This window comes from Marmota marmota, unplaced genomic scaffold (assembly GCF_001458135.2).
Source record: "Marmota marmota marmota unplaced genomic scaffold, marMar, whole genome shotgun sequence".
Lineage (NCBI taxonomy): Eukaryota > Metazoa > Chordata > Mammalia > Rodentia > Sciuridae > Marmota > Marmota marmota.
Genome location: NW_026000016.1, coordinates 43835639 through 43845700, shown reverse-complemented (window position 1 = coordinate 43845700; position 10062 = coordinate 43835639). Strand labels below are relative to the sequence as shown.

General features: G+C 40.4%; 1 non-coding gene and 1 pseudogene across 1 annotated transcript; both read right to left on the bottom strand.

Annotated features, from left to right (window-relative positions):
• Positions 1–6024: 6024 nt before the first annotated feature.
• Positions 6025–6824, bottom strand: LOC107140383 (annotated as a pseudogene).
• A 14-nt stretch (positions 6825–6838) lies between these two features.
• On the bottom strand, positions 6839–6945 carry LOC125618578. Its single transcript, XR_007349917.1, has one exon. It is a non-coding gene; the product is annotated as a U6 spliceosomal RNA (small nuclear RNA).
• Positions 6946–10062: the final 3117 nt, after the last annotated feature.

Sequence of the window (10062 nt, the reverse complement as noted above, 5' to 3'; positions counted from 1 at the left end):
TAAAATAGTTTACTGGCCAGGGATATAGTGGGTTCAGTCTCCAGTATGCAAAACAAACAAACGACCCCCTCCCCAAAAAACCCCATATTTTCAGGGAGATAATAAGTCAGATGCTTTTATGTCTTTATTTCATTTAGTCTTTTCAGCAAATGAAAGTAGTTATCATCATCCACATTTTGCAGGTATGAAAATGGAGCTTCAGAAAGATCAAAGAACATTTTATTAGATAGCATGTAAGTCAGAGAACTCGGACTCAAACTCAAGATCAGACTTCAGGACACCGTTCTTCAGGGTTTACTGCCTTTTCCAATGACTCTTGTGAGGATGGAGTACCACAGTGTCTATGAGCAGTCTTGGAAAACTACACAAGCTATGGGATCTTGGAATCCCTGGAATAGCCATGTTTCTGTAAGTAGAGCTCATGTGGGTTTTAATTTGTAAGAATCTCTTATCCTCTCTGTTTCATCCATAGTTTAGTTTGGATAGCTTAAATGACATGATTGAATGAGGGAGGTTAAATTATCACAAAGCAGTGTTATTGGCATTTATTGTGGAGGCATTAACTTTTATAGCTCTATTGTGTTATAATCCATTCAATTTTCTGGCAATTTAGAAGAACAACTATTTATAAGGGGATTAGCTTAGTTATGTCTTCAAGCTGCCAAATGTTTCCCTGAGAGACATGGATTAAGGTTCAGAAATAACTTAAAGTTGCTGGGTGTGATGGTACACACCTGTTATCCCAGGGACTCTGGAGGCCAAGACAGGAGGATTGCAAATTTGAGGCCGCCTCAACAAATTAGTGAAGCCCTCAGGAGTTTAGAGAGACTGTTGCTGAAAGTTCTGTCCTTGTCGCCAATGCCAATCCAATAGCAAGGGCAAGGTTTTGAGAAAAAAGAAAAAAGAAGGTTTATTGCTTTGCTAGCAAAGGAGAAACAGAGGGGACTCCTGTCCCAGAGGCTGTGATTCTGCCCATCAGCAAGAGCAGGGGGCTTTGAAAGAGATGATTCAAAGGTGATTTTGCACGTGTTCTGGGTCAGGAATAGTAATTCACTTGTTAATTTGGGAGATAGTCATTTCTGAGATCTTCTGATACCATCACCAATTCTGAATTACTTCCTGCCTTCAGTAGGTGTTGACTCAGGGACACTGTGACTCTGTCTAGGATGGGGAAGAAAGGTAATCCTGTTTTCCCTGAGATTAGGGAGGGGGAGAGATTAGGGAGGAGCAGGGAGAGAGGAAGATAAAGAAACTTCCATTTATTTAAAAAATAAATTGAAGGGGCCGAGCAGCAAGGGCTATATTTAACTATAAAGTAGACCACTGTTACAAGACCCTGTCTCAGAATAAGAAATATAAAGGACTGGGGGTGTTTCTCAGGGGTAATGTGTCCCTGGGTTAAATCCCTAATACTCCCCACTCCCCAAAATAAATCAATAAAATAAAGCAAAATGACTTTAAGGAGATGAGTCAAGCTAGCAGGAACTGAAGGAGCAGTACCAGGCATAGCTTTGGGTGCTATCTTATTTCATTCCATCCTTTTGGCAAATTACAGTAATAGGTAAACTTTCTCTGTAGGGTGCCAAATAATCATTTAAAAAGTGAAGTTTTTTTTTTTTTTTATAAAAGTCAAAGTGTGCATTGCGAGAAATTTTAGAAGCAAGCAGCAGTAACAAAATTGCTTCAAGTTAAATTTATTTTACTGTAGAAATTCCTTCCTTCCTTCCTTCCTTTCTTTTTTTGTGCCAGGGTAAGGGAGTGGTTATTTTCAATAAGAGCCAAATCACTTTCTACATGAAAGCTTAGACATACAGCCATTTAATTGCTTTGGGTGGGCCTATCAATTTAAATTGTATGGGTTGACTTCCACATGGACATGCGTAGAGATGGGAAAGGAATTGAATTCTGGGAGCCCTGGCTCCTGGAAAAGGTTTGCATTGGGTGAATCACACCAGCTGGTGAATCATGCACCCATTCATTTCACAAAAGTTCTGTTAAATAAACATTACAGGAGGCCCTTGGTTCGAACTGAACACTTGCACGGGACCCGATGGACAAGATTAAAAATCAAAATGAAGTCACCCAGGCTGAAGTTCCATTTCACCAAGTTGAAACTGTTTACCTGCCCTTTGGAGAAATCGGGATTAGAGAGATAACAGCCACATTTTCAGGGCAGTCAAGTTCAACTAGCATGATAATGAAGTTCCCTCTGCTTTAATCCTTACACAAAAAAAGTGACCTGAAATAACCTGAAGATAACCAAACAGTTGTTTTCCTACTGTTTCCCTGTCCCTGCCCAAGGAAAGTAATTCTGAAATGATCAGTCTGTTTTCTTCCAGCCCTTTTCTGTCCATAAAAATCAGCCTCTTCAGCGGGGATGGTTGGAAGATTTATTCTATTTTCTAGAGTAAAAAAAATGAAGCCATCCTGGCATGGTGGCACACACTGTAATCCCAGTGGCTCAGGAGGCTGAGGCAGGAGGATGGTGTGTTCAAAGCCAGCCTCAGCAAAAGCGAGGCACGAAGCAACTCAGTGAGACCCTGTCTCTAAATAAAATACAAATAGGCCTGGGATGTGGCTCAGTGATTGAGTGCCCCAAGTTCAATCCCCAGTACCAAAAAAAAAAAAAAAACAAAAAAGAAGCCAAATAAGATCTTTAAATTGTTGTAATTTTATACTCTGACAGATCACAAACCTTGATTGTCTTGGGAGTTGCCAGGCAAACCTACAACCCTGGGAACGGTATGGTCTATATCTGGGAAACCTGCTGTTGACAGAAAAGGCAACTCAATCACTTTCTCTTTGCTTAGATGGGAGGATTTTCTGCAGTAACACAAACTTAATGTGTCCATCAAGAGCATATCAGAGGTTGAACTGCATAAGAAAAGTTCTGATCATTGAGAGAAAGTAGGCTGTCAGAAGTTAATCTGCTCACAGCATGAATTAAGCAATAGATTTTGTGACGATTCCAACCCACTAATCATTGAAAGTGCCTTGTGTGTGCCTATATCCTGAGACTCTGGAGGCCGAGGGAAGATTCCAAGTTCCAGGCTAGCCTCTGCAATTTAGCCAGTTCCTGTCACAAAATAAAGAAAGGGCTGGGGATGTAGCTCAGGGGTGGTGTCCTAGCCTAGCATGTGTGAGGCCTTGGTTAATGGAAAAAAAAAAAAAGAATCTGGTGCACAGTAGACACTGTCTACACACTAATTATGATTGCCCCAGTGGTGGGCATGCTGGACTGGCATTATCTGTGTTTGTTTCGACTGACATATGAATGGAAAAAGAGGAAGAAGATCAGTGGTGTGCAAATCCAACTGACCACCAGAATTTCATGAGGAGTTTTCTAAAATTTAAATTTCAAGTTCTAGTGCTGGAGATTTTTATTCTCATTCAATGGTTCTTCTTCTTCTTCTTCTTCTTTTTTTTTTTTTTTTTTACTTTTTTTAAGTTCTGCAGCTGATTTGGTCTGTTCATCAGATTTAGAAACTACTAAATTCCTTCTCAGTTCTACTATCAAGAGTTTGGAATAGCTTCAAAATCTGGACTATGGAGAAGAATCCTTTCTTGATACTTATAGTTCAAACTCACACATATTTGCATTTAACCAAAGTCAACTCATTTTACTGTGCCTCCTCTCAAGGTTTGAGAATCTGTAAGGTAATTGAAGACACAAATGAAGCTTTTTGAGTGGTAAACAGTTTCTCTATGTGCACATCAGAACCTACAGAACTCAAGGCAACCTGTTTACTTACATGTATTAATTTAATATAAAGGATATAGAGGATGCCTGGAATCCTAGCAGCTCAGGAGGCTGAGGCAGGAGGCTTGCAATTTCAAGGTCAACCTCAGCAATTTAAGAAAGGCCCTAGGTAACTTCGTGAGATCTCACAATACAAAAGTAAAAAGGGCTGGGAATGTGGCTCAGGGGCAAAATGCAAAAAGAGTTTAGAAGAGTCCTGAGCATAGGAGCTTCTGTCCCTGAGGGTTGGTGCATGTCACTCTCACACACATAGATACTTTCACCTACCCAAGCTCCTCCCTCTTCCCCGGGGGTCTTTGGGTAGGGCTGAAGATTCCAACCCACTAATCATTTAGGCTTTCTGGTGAAGGCCCCATCCCAAGTTACATAACTTCCTAAACTTTGGTAAGATCATAAAGGACTCATTATGAATAATAAAAGACATTCCTGGCGTGCGGTGCGGGTGGCAGCAACATCTTATGCAGCGGGAGCAGCAGGGATTGGGGAACCGAGTTGTGGGGGAAAGGGGCAGGGTTCCTGCCAGCTTTCTGCCTCGCCCTGCACCACGCCAGGAAGCCACTCCTACTTGGAGCACGGAGCTTTGAGGCTCTTGGTGGGGTCCTGAGGTTGTGACCCTGGCCCTCTCCATTCCATGCACACCACCAGGATCAGATTGAGGAATCTTGTGATTCCTAATATCTACCTAATATCTACCCAAGAGACCTGCCAAAGATGACCCTGAATCCAAGATAGAGGGAGGACGACCCCAGCTGCAGTCTTAAATCCACTCTTCAGCCAGCCACTTGGGCACCGCTCAAGTTCTCTGCTTCTCCTTCTCTCATGTGCTAAACTGGAATGGACTGGCCCTTGCAAAATGAGTGCCTTTGGGCAAGTGACTTCTCTATGCTTCTGTGTGCCTCATCTGGGAAGTGGGACTTAGCACCGTGGCACCTACGCTGCAGGACTTCTGTGAAGGCAAACGAGTTTAAGTGGCAAAAGTGTCCAGCCCATGAAAGCTGTCAGAAAATGTCTTTTTATTCTGAGTCCCCCATTCCAAAATCCAAAAAGCTAGAAATCAAACAAGTGTCTCTTTGTTTTTTGGTAACTTGACAGCAATTCCCAACTCAACTGACTTGATGTTAAGTCAAGTCTTTTTATTCCACTGTGGTCCTTTATTTCCAAGGATTGAAAATGTTCTAATAATAAAAATTGTCCTAGTGTAAGGGTAAAAGAAATTGAAGTTAAAGCGTAAAAGTTAAAGAGTAAAAGACCGGGTGTTGTAAAGTTTCTAAGCTGCAAGGTCTGAGTTAAATTTCTGTAGCTGTTAAGACAATGCTTGCCCAGTAATAAGGGCTCTGTGTGGTCGCACATAGGCATTGCAGGGCCTGGACCAATTAGTTTAAATGTAACCCCCTCCTTAGGAATGACCTATCACTCCAGCCTGACCTGTTCCCGCCAATGAATGAACCAATCATGTTTAGGAGTTGTTGTTCAATTTTCCCGCGCCTCATGATGATTTGTTCTGATGTATACAAAGCCCTCCGCCCTCCCCAAAAAGTGTACTTAAGCAGTGCTCAGCCCCTGCTCGGGGCTCTGGGCTGCTTTCCCTTCTTGAGTGGGCACGGAGCCCCAGCATGCTGGTTCAATAAATCCCCCTTCTGCCAATTGCATGAGTGGTCACTTGGTGGTCTCTTTCTCCGACATTTCGCGGGATCCTTACACTAGTACTGACATACAAAAAAAAAAAAAAAAAAGACATTCCTCTCACTGAGGAAATCTCAAAGGTTTTAGGAGGTTCATGCCAGGAAGACGGGACAAAGACCAAATATATTTCTTATTTTACCAGTCTGAGAAAACCTTAGTTTCATGCACACCTGTAATCCTAGAGATTCCAAAGGCTGAGGCAGGAGGATGGGAAGTTTGAGGACAGCCTCAACAACTTAGTGAGGCCCTAAGAAAGTGAGACCCTACCTCAAAATTTTAAAAGTTAAAAAAGGGCTTGAGGCTGGCCTATGACTGGGTCAGTGGTTAAGTACCCCTGGGTTCAATCCCCAGTACAAAAAAAAAAAAGAAATTTAATGTTCCCATTTTTCTTTTAAGGTGGAATGAAAATAGAAATCTTTAGATTAGATATAATCTTATCTTTAGATCAAAGTGCTTGTGACATCCATCAGAGCTATTTATTTTGCATGGATTTTTTTCTATAGCATGTTGTACTTTAGTGCATAACACTCAAGGTACAGGACATTGTAACTAACATTGTTATAAATAAAAGGGAGATCAGATCAGTCTTCAAGGGCTCCAGAGTGAACAGCATCTTCAAAACCTCCATGTTTATCATCTTTACTTTCTGGGGGTAATTTAATAAGGTCATCAATCCAAAGAATTGTAATTACAGCTTCTGTTGCAAATTTCGAGCTCTTTACTTTAACTAGGGTGGGTTCTAACACCCCTGCTTGTTTGTTGTCTTGTTTGTTGTTTGTTTGATTTACCATTGATCAAATCAAGACCAATCCATTTTAGATTTTTACGTTGTGGATTAACTTGAGCCTCATCATGAAAAGCTCTTAACTTTGCAACCAGATCTGTGGAGTCTTGGGCAGCATGAACTGCCAGTGTATTAGGAATAACAAGAAGAGATCTTTCTAACTCTGCAATAGCAAGCTGTTCCGGAGAGCCCATGCTGGTGGCTTAGTTTTCCAGGTATATGGAAAGGGCTGCTTCTACAGCGCCCCCACCAGGAACCACAGATTTCGACTCCAAAACTCTTCACCACACAAACAGCATCATGTAAAGAGCGCTTGGTCTCATCACACATGAAATCATTTGCCCCACATAAAATAATTGATGCAGATGTACGTGCCTTAGTATTTTTGATTACGATCAGCTCATCATCACAAATTCTCTCCTATACCACTTCTTCTGCTGGTCCCAACATGGTAGCTTCCAAAGTTTCTTCACCTTCCAAATTGGCCAGGGTTTACAGAATAGTTGCTCCTGACACTTTAGCAATGCGCTTAAGATCCCTTTTCAAAACTCTTCTAACTGCCGTGGGGCCAGCCTCCAGAAAGCACTTCAGACACATCATCAATTCCACCAAAAAATATGGAACGCTTCACGAATTTGCATGTTATCCTTGAGCAGGGGCCATGCTAATCTTCTTTGCATCATTCCAGTTTTAGTATATGTGCTGCCGAAGTGAGAGCTGGAAATTGGTTTTAATAGACTATTCTTCCATAGCTAGCCTCGTGCTTCCTGGTAAGATTTGGGCAGACCTCAGCCCTTATCCTAACTTTGTTCAAATTCTCAGGTCTTTATTCTTCAGTTTGTCATGTGCTATGAATGGAAATAAGAATGCTAAACTTAGTATCTGCTGTTCCTTCTTTCTGCTGCCATATATAGTGGTTTATACCCCTATATGAGATACATTCCCAGATGTGTAGCTACTTCTGCATTTCTCTATTTTATGTAAGCAGAATGATCTGTACAGATTATTTTGCTGCATTTCATGTTTTCTAAGATGACTCTATTTTGATACAATAGCATGATGTCATTTGCTTTTAAATATTGTACTGTATCCCTCTTTATGGATCAGTTTTTTCTTTTTCACGGTCATGTGGATGTTTGTTTCACTGTTTATTATTAAAAGCTGTGTGAAGACATTCTCATACATGTCCCACTGCATAAATCTGTGACTCTTTCTCTAGGGCATACACTAGGGCTTTATAGGTAGAGTATGGGTAACTTCTGACTTTCTAAGATGTTGCTAATCTGTTCTGGAGAGTCAGTATATTAGTCATATGTGAGATTTCATATTGATCCATATATTTTCCACCCTTTGGTATTGCTAGAGATTTAAATTTTATCAATGTGATGAGTTGTAAATGTTATTTTATTTCAATTTGCATTTCCCTGGTAACTAGTCTCTTTGTGTTTATCAGACATTCTGATTTCTTCTCTGTGAACCCATATTTCTTATTGATGTTAGATAGGAATTCTTTATATTAATTCTTTGTCAGTTACACCTGTTTCAAACTTCTTTTTGTTTTGATATGAGATCTTCCTGTCTTACCCAGGCTGTTCTAAAACTCCTAAACCCAGGTGATTGCCCACCACACCAGGCTTGGATTTTTCTTTTCCTTTTTTTTTTTAAACATTATGTGTGATATCTAACTGAACAGAGACCTGCAGAAGAGGGACCAAACTTGGAAAAGTCATAAGGATTAGTCTAAATCTAAATTCTCAGAAAATCCAAGGGGCACATCAGTGAAATCAAGACCAAAGACCAAGTTGGAGGTCAGAAGTGAGAATCAGGACCTTCAATACAACTACGATTTAGAAAGTGGGGAGGCAGTAATGGACTCGAGAATCTTCATTGCCCAGGTGAGTAAACTGTTGATCTGGATGATGATGGACCATCTTGTCCCGGACAAAGTGGTGGTAGTTGTAACTTCCTTCTATTTAAAATAACCTGCAGACTCTGATACCCATGGAACAAATAAAATAGCTCACATGGTATCAACATGTGGATGGTATGGGATGAGATTTCCTTGTATCGTTGAGCACCATGCCTGGTTTCATGCCCAGCCCTCCTTAAAATACACAGAGCCTTACTACAACCAAAGGTTCTTGAAGGTGCCCAGGCCTATTTCCACTTTTCGGTTGATTCAGCTCAAATTTAACTTTCTCTGTTAACCTCATTGATTGCCCCAAGCTGAGCAAATGAGTTGGTTTTCTTCCATTAATTTATTTATGGAATTCTAATGGCATTTATGTCCCTATATTATAGTTCCTCAAGTGGGCTGTAAATTCTCCTAGCCCCATAATTATAACCAATCCCACTTTTGTGACTAGCACAGGATTAAGAACACTGCCTTAGCAGCTTCAGCTGCTCTCCCTTATCCACAGAAGATGTGTTCAAAGGCCTCCAGTGGATGTCAGAAACCTCAGAGAGAATTGAACTCTATGTATGCTATGTATTTTTCTGGACATTCATACTTATGATAGAGTTTAATTTGTCAATTAGGTACAGTAATAGATAAACAATAATAACTAGTGATACAATAGAACCATTTTAACAATATACTGTAATAAAATCGGCAGCATCAATATTCTTGAATTTGGGGGCCATAATTAAGTAAAATAAGGGCTATTTGAACACCAGCACTGTGATAATGTGACAGGTGATATGCTAAACCCAAAACTTCTATTAAGTGACTAGCAGGCAGGTAGAGTATACCATGTGGATATGCTGGACAAAGTGATATTTGTATCTGGGTGGGATGGGATGCTATGGCATGAGATTTCATCATGCTACTCAGAATGGTGCATAATTAAAAGCTTATGGATTTAAATTTTTTTTTGGTTGTCGTTGGACACAACACTTTTATTTTATTATTTGTTTATTTTATGTGGTGCTGAGGATGGAACCCAGGGCCTTTCACATGCTAGGCAAGTGCTCTACCACTGAGCCACAATCTGATCGAGCCCTGGATTTTTTTTCCCTGATATTTCCCAATTAATGTTTTTGGACTGCAGTTGACCACAGATAATGGAAACTATGGAAAGTGAAGCCACAGATAAGAGGAGACTATTGTATTTAGTAGCTATTTTCTGAATGAAGAAATGGTTTCCTGTTCATGCTTGAGCATCTGAATGTAAGGAATTGATTACCTATTGGAAAAGAACTTTCTAGGATTTTTGTTGTTGCTGTTTGTTTGTTTTTGAGATGGTATCTTATAATGTTGCCCAGACGGGTCTTGAACTCCTGGAGTCGAGGGAGTCTCCCACCTCGGCATCCTTAGTGCTGGAACTGCACACCATATCTGGATTTTGGAGAAGTGCCTGCCCATGCTGCCCCAACCCACCCCATACTGGGGATTGTACCCAGGGGTGCTCTACCACTGAAATACATCCTCAGCCCTTTTCATTTTTATTTTAAGGCAAGGTCTCTCTAAATTGCCAAGGCTGGCCTTGAACTTGAGATTTTCCTGCCTCAGCCTCCCAAATTGCTGGGGTTACAGGCATGTGTAGTTTGAAGAAATACTATCTTATTGAATAATAGAGCATTTAAATTTTTTCCTGGGATAAACCACCGTCTTCCCATGGCTTCCATTAACATTAGAATCAATTCTGTTTCCTTGTATATGTCACCTCTTGAGATGTCGAGATATAATTCTTTATGAAAATGATAGCTAATTTAGAATAGGTTTTGATTTTCATGCACATAGCAAAATCATCCATCTCTATGACCTTAACATTTCTTGGGAAATAAATGAATAATTTTCATTGATTTTGGCCTTTTACTTGAAGAATCATCTTTT